At 34.0% G+C, this 19,640-nt stretch overlaps 1 non-coding gene across 1 annotated transcript; it reads left to right on the top strand.

Moving 5' to 3' along the window:
- The first annotated feature begins 10,117 nt into the window (after window positions 1-10,117).
- Window positions 10,118-10,224, top strand: LOC139879163 (small nucleolar RNA R71). Its single transcript, XR_011770015.1, has one exon. It is a non-coding gene; the product is annotated as a small nucleolar RNA R71 (small nucleolar RNA).
- The last annotated feature ends 9,416 nt before the right edge of the window (window positions 10,225-19,640 follow it).

Genomic DNA, 19,640 nt, shown 5'->3' with positions numbered 1-19,640 from the left:
AACGCTTAGTGAATGCAATAATTATACACATACATATATAACCTACTTACATGCAATCACATACACAATTACCTCATACACGCTAGCAATTTAAAAGACATACCAACACAAGGCATAACGCTAAATCTCCAAGTCCACAAGCTAGAACAACGATAACATATATAACTCGAATAATGTGAAAACACCACACAGCAAAACACATAGCCATGGTTAACCAATAGTGCAAGGAATGGTACTTCGAATTTCCCATTGGTGTTCCCAACAACCGTTAGTGCACAACAAATTATGACACTAACCCCGGAGTGGTATCGTTCGTCCGAACTTTAAACCCACCCGTCACGTGTAATGTGGTATCGAACGCCCGAACTTTAAACCCACACTACATGCCCACACACATATATGACATGGCATCGAACGCCTGAACTTAAACCCATATCATATATTGACCCGATGTGGTATCGACCACCCAAACTTAAACCCACATCGAATCTCGTACAAGTAAATACATTATATACACATATGCATAATCATTCCACTCACCTCAAGATTCTTGTGGAAGCTAACCGAGCTTGCAACCCTTCAATGTAACGTACCTATTACATTATGCATTTATTATCATACAATCTAGTTGAATTAAATGCCAACTTCTAACCCTTGAGCATTTAATGACCCAATTGCATTAAATGACTCAACTACCCCAAAACCGCCCATTAATGGCCACGCCTCGTCATAGATCATTTAAGGCTAGTGATTAGGGTCTATTAACATCAACTAACATAAACTTGGTGTATTTCATAACCATTTCGCCCGATTAGGTCAACTAGTGCTCTTTTGACTCTTTGACTCACAAATCAAGTCAAACTTACACAATAACAACTCTTTCATCATTTTAAAAGTGCATTAATGACTAACAACATCATTTAGCACTTACAACCTCAAATCACAAGACCAAACCCTAGATAATAGCTATTTAGGGTTTCCTTTCAACAATTCAAACCAAAACCCACCCATTTAACCCTCAAATGGGTCACACTAGTTCCATATGAACCAAACCCTAGCTTAAACTAGTTAAAACAAAAGACTTAGAGTTAGAACTTACCAAGACTATGAATGTGTAGCTAGAGATACGATGAACAACTTTAATTCTTGCTCCTAGGGTTGATTCACAACTCTTCACCTTCAAATCTTGAGTTTAATCTAAGTGGGTTTTAGGATTTGAGAGGAAGATGTGAAAGAAAATGGAAAAGAAATGAGAAATAAAGAATAAGTGGTTGATATTAAAAGCTCCAACCAGATCTACACGCAAAAAGACCAAATTGCCCCTAAACCCTATTTAATTTGAGTGAAATTCGGAGTCCGAACTGCAGAATTGCCACGGCGCGGCACCTTTGTCGCGGCACGACATAAAGAAGGAAAAACGACCCTTCTTAACTCAAGTTCTGATCTGGATTTGCTTTGTTTGTCGCGTCGCAGCCCCATTCCTCGCGGCGCGACACTGGCCTGTTCCTGGTCACTTTGACAACAAATCATAAAACGAAGGTTCATACAACTAGCACACCTCGTTCACTATTCTAATGCACATCTAAGCTTCGCCCTTAAGTCTCACACGACTCAATACCATCACGACACATACATAAACAAGTACACGCACGCATTCGCATATATATATATATATATATATATATATATATATATATATATATATATATATATATACACACGCACACACATATACTTACACAAAAACTAACACTTGGCTCACTTAATCACACAAACGAACAAGTTATAAGCGTGCTAATAAATAAGGTTGCACTTTTAAACGCGCATGGGAAAATGGGGTGTTACACTGTGATATAGGTTTGTAAAAAAAAGCAATCGAATAAGATAATGAGTTTTGATGGAAAACCAAAAAATAAGAGAGGGATATTAGAGAGAGAAGTAGAGGAGTGGTTATTGTTTGGGTGGTGCTTCGGTTGATTTTCAAAGTGGGTGATGTGATCATGGAGTTTATCAAAATGTTTGGTTATTTTGTAGTAGAAAGGAGATCACAGATTGATTTAATCGTACAAGCAAGGAAAGGAAATAAAATAAAAAGAAATAAAAAGTTGATTTGATCCCTCACTGAATTTTGTCTGATGCTTGGGATCGAATCTTAATCGTACTAATTTAAAGACACAAAACAAAATGGATGACAGTATGATAGAAATGTTAAATTTAATCAAATGATAATATTTGGGTATTTCTTAATATTAACTAAATATAAATATATTAATAATAATAATATTAGTAATAATAAATAATAGTACTGAGTTTTAATAATAGAATTACTAATAATAATAAAAGGGATTCTAATATTGTTAATGATATAATATGTAATAATATTATTATTAACATTAATAATAATGAGAGTAATAATGATAAATGTAATAATAATAGAAATTAAAAATTTTTAGTAATCATCTTAGTAATAATTATAACAATAATTAAAATTGTAGTTTCAATCATTCTTATAATAATATTTGTATTTATCATCTTTATTATGATAATCATGGCCTTAAAATTATATTTATAATAATAAGGATATTAATAATAATACTAATGTTGATATTAATGCCAATAATAATAATAGAAGAAACAATAATATTGTTATAACTATATTTTGATTTGTGATTAAGTTTAATTTATTATTATTACTTATTATTAATTATGTAACATTTACTCATTATATAATATATATTATATAATACTATATTGAATAATTAATGTTTATTTATTTTAATATATTATAATATACATGCAATTAATAATTTTGTATAGAGGATATATATATATACACAGATTCATTTTTATAACAACTTAATTACTTTGTATATTACTTTATATTTTCAATTCAAATGATTATTTTGTATTATATTAATTTAAGTTAACACATACACTTATAATTGTATATATATATATATATATATATATATATATATATATATATATATATATATATATATATATATATATATATATATATATATATATATATATATTTTACATATTTGTTTACACATTTGTTCGTGAATCGTCGGAAATAGTCAGATGTCAAACTTGTTCCAAAAATTTTGAGACTCAATACTACAGACTTTGCTTATCATGTCAGAATTATATAAAGATTAAGTTTAAATTTGATCGGAAATTTCCGGGTCGTCACAGATAACCTTACATACTACCTCTTATCGGGTTTTGTTGCTCGTTAGGGTATTAAAGTGTAATAATTAAAAGGTTTTATAAATTTAAAAGTTGAAGATTAAGCTAAGCACAACTGCACACACTTTCAACACATCAACATGCTACTCCCGCTCCCATCACACCACCTGTCTTAGCCGTTTCACCTGCTCCAGTCACCGAGGCAGTCCCAGTCACTGAGCTACCTGAGGGTTGTCACATAGTCACGATTACCATATCAGTTGAGCCACCCACGGACCAGGCCTTTGAGATTACTAGGAACATCCCTGATGAGAAGCGTTTCCCGAGCCTATCACACCTGGAGTTGCCATCAGACCTTTGTCTAGATTCACTACTAGGCCTTGAGTTGGATGTAGGGCAACCACTTGAGTATTTATCGAGACTAGAGGATAATGATGATCTCTTAAGACTTTATAGATACTTCGCGGACACGACTCAGTACATTGACCAGGATAGTATTCCGTAGACTACTTTACTTTATTTACTTTTAGTTTTATCTTTTCAAAGCATGGTACTAAAAAGTTATATATAGTGGAAATGTTGTCTTTCTCTTTTTGTTCTTCATGCAGAAATTTTATCAAAACAGACTGGTCCTTTCCAGCAATTAGGAGACCAGCCGTAGGAAGGCCCAGCACTAGGAAAGTAAGCTGACCATAGGGAAGTAATCATTCCTCAAACATATTTCAATTATTACGCACTAAAATCACTAAGTGTGGGGTCACCCCGCAACCAACTTAGAAATTTTAGAAGACACTGTCCTTAAATTATAAAGTATTAAAATATTCTTTTTCAGAGAACATTAGGGATAATGTTCTTCTAAGTGTGGGGTATTGGGTAAAGGTTTAAAGGACAAGTAATCGTAAAACGCCAAGTTTTGAAAAATTCTGTTGTCTAAAAAGTAATTAGCAATGGATATTGGGTGATTTCGAAAAATTCTTACCTTGTTTTGCCCAAAAGATCCAATAAAATTGCTGGAAAACGGTTTTCAGAACATTCATTAGAACGGAACGATTAAGCTGAAACTTATGTTTTGTGTTAAAAGATTTCTTTTAATAAAATATGTAAAAGGATACGCATGACCAAGCACGACCCCTACTCCCAAAAAGTGAGGACTCTTGGACCCAAAGTATATGTACGACTCATCAAATCTACAGTACTTTATCATTTCAATTGATAAGCGTGCCAATGTACGGTTCAAGTTAGAACTTGGTTCTGACATACGTTTCAAGGCCAATGGTTAGTAAGTGCCATACGTGGTGCAGGTGCGATACTCCTTCCGAAATCATTATGAATAGAGACGACAAAAAGCCATCCGTTTTCATTTCCACTCTACGCAATTTAAACCGACCAACTCACATAAAGAGTTGATGAATCAGAAAAAATTCACCCTAAATTCACTCCCCAAAAAAATATACTACCCATTCACCTTCATTCCACTTTCCACTTATCAAAAGATCCAGAGATTAATGAAGAGATAGATCGATCAAATTCGCTTGAAAAGAACTTGTTAAAAGATTCCGAACCCCTGATTGTTTTTGATAGGTCAAGGACCTATTTTCAGTGGATTATCACTTCTTCTCTGGGCACCAGGAACGAAAGACAAAAGTTATGAAGAAAGGGTATGCCATGACATAAAAAAAAAAAGAAAAAATATATATTTGATGAAAGATCAAAGTCTCTAGAAATAAAGGCTAAGCAAAACCCGAGAAGTTGCCCCAAAGAAGAGTACCGGAGGAGCCAAAGAAAATTTTAGACAAAGTCTTAGCAAAATCCGCCTCTTCCGAAGAAACTTTTTACGAATTCCAATCACTCTCTATCCAAAAGTGGATACTCCGAAGAATCGAAATCTATCAATTCTCTCTAAATCAAAAGATCTGGATACCTTTCACCAATTCATAAATTTCCAACAAACCCTATAACCCTTCTTTCTCTTGAAAGAATGCCTAGGAAGAAGATCAGTGCCGTCCTTACTTAACCGATGGAGTTATCGATGCTTTACCAAGCCTATGATGAGAACTGTTACACGACTGGCTTCTGAGCGACAATACAATTAAATTAGGGCACCCTAAACACTTGAGTGATATGAGTGATCCACTAGTGAGGAGCCTGGTCATGTACACTCTACATCTGAGAGTTGGAAAGTACACCTTTTTCACTATGGACGCAATTGAAATCTAGAGACCAAATCATCGAAGCTCGAAATTTTTTATAATACTTTCGAAAGATGTGACGACTTCTGATGAATGCATAATAAAAAGATCCACTGGTGGGCAAGGGAGAATCTATTAGAAAGAACCTTATATTCCCGCTTTTTGCTTGAGGACAAGCAAAGCTAAGTGTGAGGTATTTGATATCGGCCAAAAAGTCACATTTTTACCCCCGATATTAAGCCTTAAAACAATAAAGATTCAAACTTTGTCGGTAAAATTATCGCTTTTTCAGTTGATTTTGTAGATTAAGTAATTACGAAGGCGATGCAAAAAGGATCAAGTAAAACAGAGCTAAAACGAAGATTCTAGAGCGAAAACGGTGAAAGACAAGAAATCAAGTTACGATCTTGTGAATTTTAGCTGACCTGGCAAACCAAATGGCTTGCCAAACTGCCTGCCAAACGGCTTGCCTGGCTTACAAATGGCCTGCCACAAGCCCAAGTTAAACGGCCGCTGCAAATGGGCTGGCATGGCAAACGGCCTTACAAACGGCCTGCCAAACGGCATGCCAAACGGCCTGCCAGCTGTTTACAGGCAAATTTCAAGTCTATTTAAAGGGCTCTCTCCATCCATTTCAACAGAAACTCAAATTTTAATTCACTTAATATTTTCAAGCTTTTAGTTAGTTTTTAGTAGTAGTTAGCTTAGCTTTTATTTTCCGGAGGATATCCCGGCGAGTCCCTGCGATCTCGGGCAGATTTCTTCAGCCTTTTCAGGTTTTTATCCGAAACGCTTGTCTTTTGTATTAAACATGTGTTCTTTCTTTTGTATAAAACATGTGTTCTTACTTTTTTTGTTTAATAATGCGTTCCGATATTACCATGATAGCTTAATTAATCTGTATGTTGCCATGATAGAAGTTTGGGTTAGATAATTATGTTAATTTAGTACGATTACTGTCGTAATACTGAACTAGTAAGTTTGATAGATTTGTATGCTAGCATCTTAAGGATTGACCAACCTAGGTTGTGATCAGGACTTTTACACATATATGAACTTAGCTACTTCATAGGATTAAGAACCCTGGTTATAATGTATCTGAAGATTCTATGAACTCGCTATGGCCGAAGTTCCCGAGAGGCATTTAATGCGCTTTTAGGATACGAAACTTAGGAATTGAGACATGAATGACCTAGTATACCTATTTACCCTTTCGAAGAGACTTCTTAGGAGCTGTTAAGATTTAGTTAGTGCCTTCACTATATGACCCAAGCCTATTGCATGTTCTTGTTTGATTGTTGCCTTAGGATTAAGTCATATCAATTGTTTAGGTATTTATTAGGTTTCTATCTGCTTTACTTTCAGTATATCAACTGTAATGCTGTATAAACTTGAACTGTTATGATCTCATTAGTATGATTAAATGGTTGTTAGTTTTCATTTAAGGTTTTGCCAACTTAAACCGACGGACTCCTTGCATTTGTGATCTGTGTTCAATCAACATGGCACATTGTTATTCAGTTAACCAAACTGATAACGAGGGTTAGGATTAGAGCTCAACTCACTAATAAACCTAGTACTTTACAGAGGATAACCTCCAAGGTATACTACCTTTCAATTATACAACCAAGTGACATACTTCTCAATGCTCAAAGAGAACTCCGAGAGTTCAGAGACAAGTAGGTCTGTGTAATTGGATCATCCAACCAGATCTACATCATTCCAAGCATAGCTTTAACATAAGCATAATTACCTTTCCCTAACCCAACACTAATATCTTGGTCAACATTTCCTGATCTGCATACTCCGGATATCCTTCAACTTATTTACTTTTTCGCACTTAAAACTTTTAGCTTAAACCAACTACTATCTTTTATCTAGGTAATCTAAATAAAAGACAATTATCCACTTGATTTTTAATTCATTAATTTATTCAAAAATACGGCACTAGGTTAACTTACACCTTCTACACCTTAGAAAGTAAAAGTAAATTTAGGCCCCGCATAATATAAATAAACAAAACCACTGTGTGCTACCTTGATCAACTGAATCCGACGTCCTGCGACCTAACGATACCGCACGAATAAAACCGTCCATTTCAGCCATATCAGGTGCGGTTGTGAGCTGAGGATCTGAAGGTAGACGGAGTTTGAACCATCTTCTGCTGGATTCAAATCGGTCTTCTTGAAGTGTACTCGAGCTCATTAGGGCGTTTTCATCCTTCATACAACATCCACCAATACTTGAAATGAAATAATCAACGAGTTTCCTTGTAATTTCATCATTATTCAAAGAGTCTCCACCATAAACATCAATAACTGTCTATTACTTGTAAAAATGGAAAAGATCAAACCTAGACAGGTGATTAAGCTTTAGGCTATAGACTCACTGATTTGCGTTTTGATGAAAAAAAAGTTATTTGAAAACTTGAGGGTTTCAAAATTAGGTTTTTGAAGTTTCAACAAATCAGTGTATGACTAAAAAGTGTAATCCCACACTTAAAGTGTTGATTGCCTTTAATTTTCTAAAATAATGCAGCAATTAATTCATTTAAGTTCAAGATAAGTAGGAGAAATTAATTCGTCCTATGAAACGTTGAAAATTTTATTTGAAGTTTCACTTTTCACTTATTCAATTAACCTAATAATCCTATTCTAATTACTACTATAAAAAAAACACATGAGTTGCCTCCAGAGAAGAGCTTGTTTTTGTTCGAGTCACGAGCCTGACTCTAGCCTTATTTCTCAGGAAATCTAGGTGGCTCCCTTGCATTTATCGGTAGACACAAGAGGTAATATTGGAACATACCATGAGATTGAAGCGGACATAGAATAAGGTATGTCCAATGATAGGAGAAGGTGGTTTGAAGTGAATTTTTTGTTTAACTTGAGGTATAACAAAGCTATCAACTTCTTTTACCTCCTTTATTGGAATGGGATAGTCAAAGGGGTCCTCATCAATCCATGATGTGTATGTCATTATGTATTTGAGTGATGGTTTATATGGTAGCCCTGACGCAAAACCTGACTTTTGGTTGGTCGTAATGTTGTACTCGAGGCATGGAGGTGGGACGATATCCATTGTCGTCTCCAATATGGTAGCAACATTAACAACTACTTCGGTGCTAGATTCTCCATCGCTTTCTTCTCATCCAGGCTTTCCATTTCAATTTCTTCATCCACTTCCTCATCACTGTGGTCGGGAGTTTCAAGAATAATTGGTTCAGAGAGTTCTTCTTGAAAGAAATCCTCTCCAGTCATTAAAAGATCAAAATAAGGTGGGAGTGAAGATTGGGTAGGTGTGGAGTGGTTATTCTTATCGTCTTCTACTTCTATCTTTTTCTTTTTATTCTCAGAATTTGGTTCACGGAAGATGACTTTTTTAGTGGATATGGTATTTATTTCGCTGTTCCCATCAGAAGGACATACAGACTCGTCAATCGTGAAAGTGACCTCTTCTCCACGGGCTCTCAAGGTGATATTCCGTGAATAAACGTCAACGATCACTTTGGCTGTATTCATGAAAGGCATTCCTAAGATGATAAGGGTTTTCACGTCTTCTTTAAAATCCATAACCACAAAGTTTGTTAGAAAAAGGAATTTCCCGACCTTAACCATGATGTTCTCAGCTATTCCCTTAGGATATCTAGTGGATTGGTTAGCTAGATGCATGCTCATTTTGGTAGGGTTAAGGTTTCCAATTTCGACTTTCTGGAACAGTGAGTAGGGCATGAGATTGATGCTGGCACCAAGGTCAGCGAGAGAATAGATAGTATAAGATTAATATATAGAACAAGGAAGGATAAATCGTCCGGTATCCCCTAGTTTTTCAGTAAGAGTATTTAAGATAATGGCTGAACAATCCGCGTTCAGCGGGACATTGGGTATTTCGGGTACCGTATCCTTGGTTGATAGGATTTCCTAAAATACTTCTTACTATAAGGATTTTTCAACACAGTGTCCAAAAATTTACCATCATGCTTGAAAGATTTCATCTTGTTCTGTCTTTGCTTAAGACGGCCTGGGAATGGAATGGGTGTTTTCCTAGTAGGTTTAGGTGATGGCTTAATGACTACTACCAAACGGATATTTCTTAGTTTCTTCTCCTTAGAAGAAACTGAAGGTTGGCTATGTGGCACCTTTGAGTCATTTTTAGGACAACCTAGAGAATCAAGACGTTGATTTAGCTGGCTTATTTGATTTTCAAGACTATTCAAGTGATTAGTCATGACTAAGTCATCTACATCTTGTCTTGTTGTAATCATGTTGATGATTCGCAGTAGGACATCGTCTGGACTTGTCTCTGGTGGGGTAGTGGGTTTGGTAGGTTGGTTATGTGGATGAGCTAGGATCTTATCAAAGTAGACAATAGAGTCCTCACATTCAGCCTCGTATACCTTAGCCAGATGTGGGTCAGTACAATTCTGGCATAATTGCACTTGAGACATATGTTGCGGGAGTTTTTTTAGCTCTCCAACTTTTTTGGTGAGGATTTCTATTTGTTTCGAGAGATATTTTATGGTTTTGATAGGATCGGAGGCGGAAAGCGGTGTTGCTGATGAAAGGTGATCTTCCGTGTTCCAATCGTGATGGTGCATAGTCATATCCTCGATCAATCTCCAAGCCTCATCAGCAGTGAATTTTATGAAGTTACCTTGAGAAACACCATCAAGAGTAGACTTGTTGTTCCGATTCAGACCTTTGTAGAAGGTCAAAATTTTATCAGACCTTTCCAGACGGTGGTTTGGGAATCTTCGAAGCAAATGTTTGAATCTTTCCCATGCAGTGTAGAGTGATTCATCATATGCTTGTAGAAAGTTTACGATATCATTCCTAAGTTTGATTTGTATTAATGGGGGAAAGTACTTGATTAAGAAAGTTGTTGCCATTTCCTCCCATGAGGTGATAGAGTTGGGTTCTAACCCCTCGAACCAGGTTTTTGTATGAAGAGTTAAGGAATAAGGGAACAGATACAGACGAACTACATTTTGTTCAACCCTGTTTTGTGTATATAAGTTGGATAAGTAGAGGAATCTATCTAAGTGAGAGTTAGGATCGTCATTTGGTAAGCCCTGGAATTGGCAGATTTTGTGAATGAGTTGTATGATGCTATGCTTAAGCACAAAAGACGCTCTGTTAACCTCTGGATAGAGTACCGGTCCTCCTCGTCCTTCTAACGAGGGTTTGGTGATGTCAGCGAGAGTGATGCATGTGGCCATCATCGAACTATCGGTAGGTAAGTGTGGATCTCGTCGGATGGGTACAATGTATGATATCGGATAGAAGAAAGGATGTATCGGAAGAATTCTTAGCGGTCTAAGTAGGTTAAACCATCCTAAAGCTTCACTAATAAGGAAGTCCTTTTTAAACTTTTAATTAATCTATATTAAGCTAATATTATCTTACCTAACTACGGTAAACTAGTAACTTCTGACAAAGCTAGTCTCGGTCAAAAGGGTCTCTTAAAGAGTAACTAATCTAAACGTGCTCCAAATCGTACTACCGATCCCGGCAGCGGCGCCAAAAATTAACTCGTCCCGTGATATGCCAGAATCGGACGGTTTATTTATGCGGTGTCGTTAGGTCGCAAAACATCAATTCAGGATATCAACAGAAGAAGCTGATTGTTTAATTTATATATGATGAGCCTAAATCTATTATTCCCTTCTATGGGTTAGCAAGAGCGAATATGACCTAAGGTCGTTCCTTGAGCGGTCGAATTTGAAACGGAGCTTACTTAGATAATTTAGTGATTAAGATGGATTTGTACACAGTTTAGTTTCCAAGACTAGTGTCCAGGTACACCTTGTGTGGAGAGGAAGCATCCTTTTAGTCCTAATAAATTGGTGACTGTTCGGAAAATCTAACGACCAAGTCCAACCGGTTTATTCTAGACACCACTTTTATCCGGAATATCAATTTGTGTAAAGACTGTAGTTGGGTTGACTTGATTTATAATTCTATTTAAGATACTAAAGAAATATAATTAAAATAAGCTAGCTAGCATGCATCATGCAACAACTAAGGACAGAGAAGACGTGGTTCACCATGATTTAAGATAATGTAGTGTCGGGATGATTGCGAGACACTCATTGGATAGATATACCTTGGTGTAAACACTAGATTCCCTACTAATTAACTTCTCGATTAGCATGTCACGAGGTACTAGGCTATGATGATTCTGATCGGATGGACTATGCTCAACTCCCGATGCTTTATCCGGTTTAAGGATATAAGCGGCCCATCTTGGATGCAGTGCATACCTTGGGCGCACGAATAAAGTAGTATAGCCATATATATAATATCCAACTTTTCTTAACACCTCAGTGTATCACCCAAGTGAGTGGTTATGGTTGTGTTTCGAATTCCTTTCTGTCAATGGTTTGGTAAAATCTAAGGGTTTGTAGACAAATTAGAACCTCTGATGGTTCTCAGTCATCCATAAATATTTATAAGCTTAGTTTTTATTATAGTGCATTAAATTCTCATTTATGATTTAAACTAGCCCTTACTACACTTATGGTGGTTCCATAGCTTTCAAACTTGACCATGCTCAAGTGGTCTTATAGTACATCAACATTGTACTCTACTGTTGCAACAGTATTTTCTCGAGTCTTATACTCTTGACCAATGTCTTGATATGGTCCTATGGTAATTCCCCATGTACTTTATAGTATTTCTGATGGGTTCATACCTTGACCAATGTATAAACACAGATAATTAATTACTTTATAATTGTCGATTTTATAAAAGGTTTTAATCACGTTTATTGGTGGAAGGACGATAATAACGAGGTTTAATATCATAGACAGAGAGCGAGTACAAAACGATAATCATCCCTAACTAACATTGTTAAATCATGGCAAACAATCAAATAACTACTCACACATCATGGCAACAAGCATTTCTAATATTAATAAATCACAAACATCGAACAAGAATATTATAATAAACTAATAAAAGAAAGGATAGATATTACCGAATAATGTCAGCAGAATAACATTTGTATTTCTTCATAGTAACCATAGCGTTACATGCTTGATAGCTTCTACTAGTAACTACATACTATTCTTCTATTGATCACTAGAGAGCGACTTTTCCTAATCTCTGTACTTTTCTCTCTCTAAAATCTAGAGAGAGAAAGTAGAGAGAGAACTAATCTCCTATAGATCACTAGAGAGCGACTATAGAGAGATGTTTTAGAGAAAGAAGTGAAGAAGGTGTGTGTTGAAATGGTGGGATGAGGCCCCTATTTATAGGAAATGCTTGGTGGCAAAATTGTAATTAAATGGCTGAAAAACGGCTTGCTACTGGCAAGTAGTTTGGCAGGCCGTTTTTCAAGGCCATTTTTCAGGGCAAGCCATTTTTTATGCCCGTTTGCTGGCAGGCCGTTTTCCCTTATGGCGGGCCATTTAGCAAGCCGTTTGTTGGATCGTAACTTGTCTTTCACCGTTTTCGCTCTAGAATCTTCGTTTTAGCTCCGTTTCTAACGATTCTTTCGCCCACGCGTTCGTAATTAAATATCCTACAACATGAGATTAATTAAATTAACTTTTCCAAAATTTATAAAATAATTTATTTAAACGCGAATTAATCGTCTTAGCCAGTTTTCCTCGTTTTTCATCCGTTTTTAGTGATTCTTGAAACATAGCATTCGTAATGACATAATCTACCTAATGAACCAAATAAATGCTTATTTAGATGAAAAATTCAATTACTTTGTCATAAATGGGGCTAATATCGGGGGTAAAAACGTGACTTTTTAGCCGATATCAAATATGCTTGGGACTCATGCCCTGCTATACCACATCTTAAATACCTTCTTGTAGCCTCTGAACACGTCCCATTATGTGAAGCTTTACAAGCGTTACACCAATCCTTACGACCTGATCTAGACCCACTTTGATTACCTTTACCCTTCTAACAATATCCAAATGACTTCTTTGATTTTGAACTTGACTGACTCGTAGCCTGACTAGGTTGGGATATCAAACTTCCCATCATCATATTACTTGTAGCCTTAACATCACTTTCTACCATCTTGGCCATCATAAAAGCCTGTGATAAGGTTGTTGCTATCCTTACCATAGTTCTATACTCCGGTAAAGTTACATTCACAAAGTGTTGGATTTTCGACTATTCATCTAGAACCCACTATTGAACAAATCGTAGTTTATCTATGTATTGTTCTATCACTTTATCGATTGTCATCTGAGGAGTCACTTCATTTCCAAGAACTCTGTTTTCATTAGGTTAATATCAAATGAGTTACAGTACTGCTCATAAACTTTATCTGAAAATTGTTTCCAAGTAACCTAACTAACTTGTTCTTTAAGAATAGATAAAGTTAGTGAATCCCGCCATACCATAACTTTGTTCTTCAATAACCTACTAGCATATGTAACCCGCAATTATGGTTAGCATTGACATGCATCCAATGATCTTTCTACTTCCCTCAACCAATTCAACGTTTCAGTTGGGTTTGGGCTTCCAAAATACTCTGGGGGTTTGCAATCAAGAAAATGTTTATAAGTATATTTCTTTTTGCTTTCCATAAAAGGTTGTTGGAACAGTTGCATCTGGTAAGGGTTCATCATTTGGTTCGGATACTGCAGATTATATTGAGGTGGCATAAAATATGTTTCTGGCATCTGATACTGATTAACAAACTGATATTGTGCTTGAGGAAGGTTTGCATTAGGTACAGTCTGAGATTGTGCATTTTGAAATCCCAGAGGAGTATCATCATTACCCATATATTGTATCAGTTCTAGCTCAGCCACTCAATCTTAAGCTTTAATCTACTTATTCTCTTACTATTGGATATATACCAAGTGGTCATCTTCTGACTCATAACCTTCAGCGAGGGCTCTGAATTCCGGGGTTCGAGGCGCAAGTTAAGTTCGGATCTCTATCAGCCATACTTGTTTAACAAAACAACTTACACAAACACTTAGTGGATAACCCATGAGCGGTATACAACTAACACAGATATCCCTACATTCACTTAACCCATCCCTACATACATTTTCGACGCAACTCAAGGGTTAGAAATAAGATATTTGGGTATACTTGCTGCCAAACTTATGTTCTTATACCAACTTGTAACACCGGCCATTATTTTAAATCACACTGGAAGTAAAATAATATTAAACAACCATCATATTAATTAATTAAAGCACGTCATTATTACAAGTAATTAAATCATCCTATTAACAAAGGATGTTTCTCAAAACATCATTTAATTAAGTACAAAATGTCATCAGAGTTCATTATGATCAAGCATGTCTTTACCGACCAACTCCCTACTAACAAGCATACAAACAGTCCTAAACCTGCAAGGGAGGAATGTGGAGGATTATCATGAAGCTAAGTGTATGAAACTATCTAACAAACATGAAACATCCAACAAACAATCAAGACAATATGAGGATCGGTGGCTTGTACGAGCTTGCAACCACTAGCTGATCAGGCTAGGGCTTACAGATAGTCCTTCCTGCCGAATCCACTGCATAACTCTCTAGACGCAACACGTGTGTCCTTGTATACTATATTTAACAGATAATAGGACCTGGACCCAACCCCTGCGGCTCGGTTGACCTCATACAGACTTCCAACTTGGTGGGTCCCCAAACTTAATTAGCCCGGTTGGTGTCAACAATAAGTTCACTTTGCAAATATGCAAAAAAGCGTTATATTACAATCTACATTGGCATCAGTAACATGCTAAGCATGGTAATAAACAACACTAGCATGGTTTTCTACTTAAACTCTATTTGGAGATGGTCTCACTCACCAATTACCAGCTTGGAGAAGGTGCTTAGAGGTCTTATGTCACTGAGCCTTCCCCTTATCCTTATCTCCTGAGAACATCATATAAGTAGTCAGTGAACTGTTCAACATCATATGCATCATCATTAAATAGTTTAACAGTTCCATATAGCATAAAAACACACTTAGGTCAAAATTGCAGACCCATAACTGAAAGGGCACACATACGCGCAGACCCTTCCACGCACATCAGAAACATTAACGTGCGCGGGTAACAGCACATGCGTTCCCTCGGATCTGTCAAACTATAGACACGCGGCTATAACCCTTCACGCGTGGTCAAGATTACATGTGTGGTACAAACAGTGCACACGCGCAGGTAACAAAAAAGAGCACATGTAGGTTTCACACGCATCTGGGAACACTCTCCCACGCACGCGTGAGCCTACACACGCGGGTACTCAAGAACATGAAGCAGTAGATGCTGACTTTTTGGGTTTTAACCCATTTTCACTATTTCGTGATGTTACTGGCCAATTCAAAGCTCACGAAGGTGCATCAAATTTCGTGATGTTTCTGGCCGATTCAAAGCTCACGAAGGTGCATCAACATATATGCAACAAATATCAAGCATCATACAACAATTAAAAACAATTCTAGGAAAGATTCAAGCCAAAAATGCATCAAAAATCATTTTGAACAATACCCAAATTTAACGCAAGATTAAAGTATGAATCAGTTAAGTGCTTACCTTAAATTGATCATGAAATGACAAAGAATTGATTACTAGCCTGGATTCTAACAAATTTTAACAAGATCAAAAGCTAGCTTTAGGAGATTAAAGAACCAGTATAGGTGTTTCTATTTTGGGAAAAGCATGACAAATAGTTGAAACATATACGTATAAGAGGGCTAAACGATACCCCATATCACTCGGGTATTACCAGTTTTCAGATATCTTTCGCACTTCATTTGGCGGCCCTATGGAATCCAATTTTAACAATCGAACCTGTTCTGTGACCCTTGTCACAAATTGATCTTAACCAGATAGTCAGATAATTATAAACATATAAGTAAGATAAAAAAAATATATTAGCATAAATATAAACCTAAGGGCAAAATGGTCATCTTACATCTAAGCCCGGGTTTCTGTCTGTTACACAGAGAATAACGACTTCAAAATCCTAAAAACTAGTATATTGTTCAACTCAATGCTCAATGACACCGTGTACACAAATGACTGCAAAAGACGAATAAGCCTTTCATTACACCTTCAAATCCATATTATGATGTCGAGGATAAAACTTTGTATGAAGACGTTCTTGAAGAAGATGTGTCTTATTTAAAAAACATATATATACCCGAATATGAGCTATAACATATCGTACAGTTGGAATATCAACACACAGTTAAATATATTCAGCTTGAGACACTTCAAGCACAAAATAAGAAGCTACAACAAGAAAATGATCAGCTCAAACCAGAGAAAGTTCTTTCAGCTTAGAAAATTCCGACTCTTGAAGTATAAAATAATCATATCAAGTCCGAACATGCTAAATCAACACCAATTTCAATACCAACAATGGAGTCGATTGGTATACAAGTTGAAATATCAGAGTACAATGAAGCACAGACATCAGAATCAATATGATCTTTTCCTACGACTGAGAAAAAGGTTCTTTCATCAAAATTCACCAAGGTTACTTAACCTCATAGACCTATTTCAACCGAAAAACAAAATTATTCATATTATCAAATCAAAACATATAAACCATATTTGAAACATTCCTACGGGAAATAAGGGGGGCGCACCAAATTTTGTGATCAATACGGCTGGTTTGCTCATAAACCAAATATGGGGAACTTAGAGGATTTTGTGATCAATACCAATGGTTTGCTCATAAACCAAAAATTAAAAAAATAAGTAATCCTTCGGCTAAACCTTCAAAACCACTTTTGTACTCATTCATAGAGTTACTTTCCTTTAAGCCAGGATCCATGAATCTTGCTAATCCAAAACTCTTTTAGACTGATGTCCATCCACGATGGAATTCAAGGTCAATCAAATTGACAATGCTTACAAATTGTATGCCAAAAACAATGATAAAGCAAATCGAAGTTGTAGTGACCCAGAAAATTTCAACTAATTTTAAACCAAACTCTCGATACGATTTAATATTTTTGACACGATAAGCAATATCTGTTAAACCGAGCCTTAAAATCTTTGAACTGTTTTCATTTAATCAAATCACCCTGTGACTATTTCCGACGGTTCATGAATCTTTAATCATAAATAGAAATGTATATATAATTAACTATACATGTAAATAATTATATTATAAATTAAATAGATTAATAAATTATTATGTGATTTAGTTATTGTGAAAGAAAACTTAAACTAGTTATTTAAAACATAATTAAATATGTAGTACTCGAAATATATATATATATATATATATATATATATATATATATATATATATATATATATATATATATATATATATATATATATATATATATATATATATATATAATTGATATACATAATTATTGATTGTATATATATTATAATATATAAAATGTATAAATATTAAACAATCAATATGTGTATATATCTATTATATAATTATTAACTATAAATAATTAATAATATGTAATATCAATATATTAAATTTAGGTTTCAAGTTAAAAATATAGTGTTATACTAATATTATTATTATTATTACTCCATTACTAATATCAATAATGATAATATTAATATCAGTATTATTAATACTACAATATATATAACATATAAATATGAAATTAATACATTTAATTTGTTAAATATATATATATATATATATATATATAAATATATAAATATACATATATATATGATTGATATACATAATTATTGATTGTATATATATTATAATATATAAAATGTATAAATATTAAACAATCAATATGTGTATATATCTATTATATAATTATTAACTATAAATAATTAATAATATGTAATATCAATATATTAAATTTAGGTTTCAAGTTAAAAATATAGTGTTATACTAATATTATTATTATTATTATTATTACTCCATTACTAATATCAATAATGATAATATTAATATCAGTATTATTAATACTACTATATATATAATATATAAATATGAAATTGATACATTTAATTTGTATAATATTATTGATATCATTGTTAATATCATTATTACTATTATTAATTATTATTCTAATCACTAATATTATTATTTATATTGCTAGTATAATCAGTATTACTAAAAATCATAAAATTATTATAATTATGATTATTATCATTATATTACAACTTATAAATTTTTATCATTAATATAATTACTATTATTACTAATAATATTATTAGTATTAACTTATTACTAAAATTGTTAAAATTATTATTATTCTTGTTATTGATATTATAATACAAATTATTATTTGTTATAGTTATCATTATTATTATAAAAATAATACAAATTATCATTATTATCATTAATATTAATATTATTTCTGTATTTATTATTATTAATATTTTTATTATATTATTATCAAAATATTTATTAATATTTCAAAAGATAGATAACAAGAATCACTTTCTGTTTAAAATCAACATCAAGTTGTACGTAATTTTATTCTCCTGTCTCTAAACACAATATCAGATGGAATCAAATCTTAGATAAAACCAAATTCAGTTTCACGTCTATATCTAATTGCTGTTCTTTTTCTATTTTATTTTTTTGGAAAGAATATGTTGTCTGCAGTTTGTTAGACGTCAACCTCATGGCCAATACAAAACAAAAACGGATCAAATCATCTCTACTAACTAAAATTATTCGAATATCATATATATATACGAGGTTATCATGTAATGCAATTAGAGATTTTTAAAGCAGAAGAGAGTAAACTGTCGATATACCCTGTTCTTGAGTTCAAAATTCCAAAACCTCGATTTTGAAATTAAATACAAAATGTAATAATGCAGTTAGGATTGGAATCCCTATTTCAAACTATCTGCAAAATATCATCTTCCAATTCCTCTTTATCACTTCTAATTTTGGAGTCAAAGTTTAGTTTTAAAATGTCAAACGTATGAACAAGGATTAAATTCGAGTTCATGTTTATGTTTCAAATTAAATTAACGATTCCAATAGTTTCTAAGATTGATTTAAAAAGTATTTTATGTAGAAATCATGGTATGAAACGGCCTTGAATTCAAAATCACAAATTGAGTTTTTTTTTTTTGTTACGAAGGCTGTACAACATTTTTTTTATTAATTTTTTTTTCTCTCTTCTCATGTCTGTAATCTATAGTGACCCGAACTTTTCCATGTTTATATATATTAATTGAGATTGATATTTACATGACTAAATGTTTCCAACGTGTTAAGCAATCAAACTTATTAAGACTTGATTAAATGAAATAAGTTTCATATAGACAATTGATCACCCAAGTTGACCGGCGATTCACGAA

Source organism: Rutidosis leptorrhynchoides, chromosome 11 (assembly GCF_046630445.1).
Source record: "Rutidosis leptorrhynchoides isolate AG116_Rl617_1_P2 chromosome 11, CSIRO_AGI_Rlap_v1, whole genome shotgun sequence".
Classification (NCBI taxonomy): Eukaryota; Viridiplantae; Streptophyta; class Magnoliopsida; order Asterales; family Asteraceae; genus Rutidosis; species Rutidosis leptorrhynchoides.
This window is presented reverse-complemented; position numbering and strand designations above follow the sequence as displayed.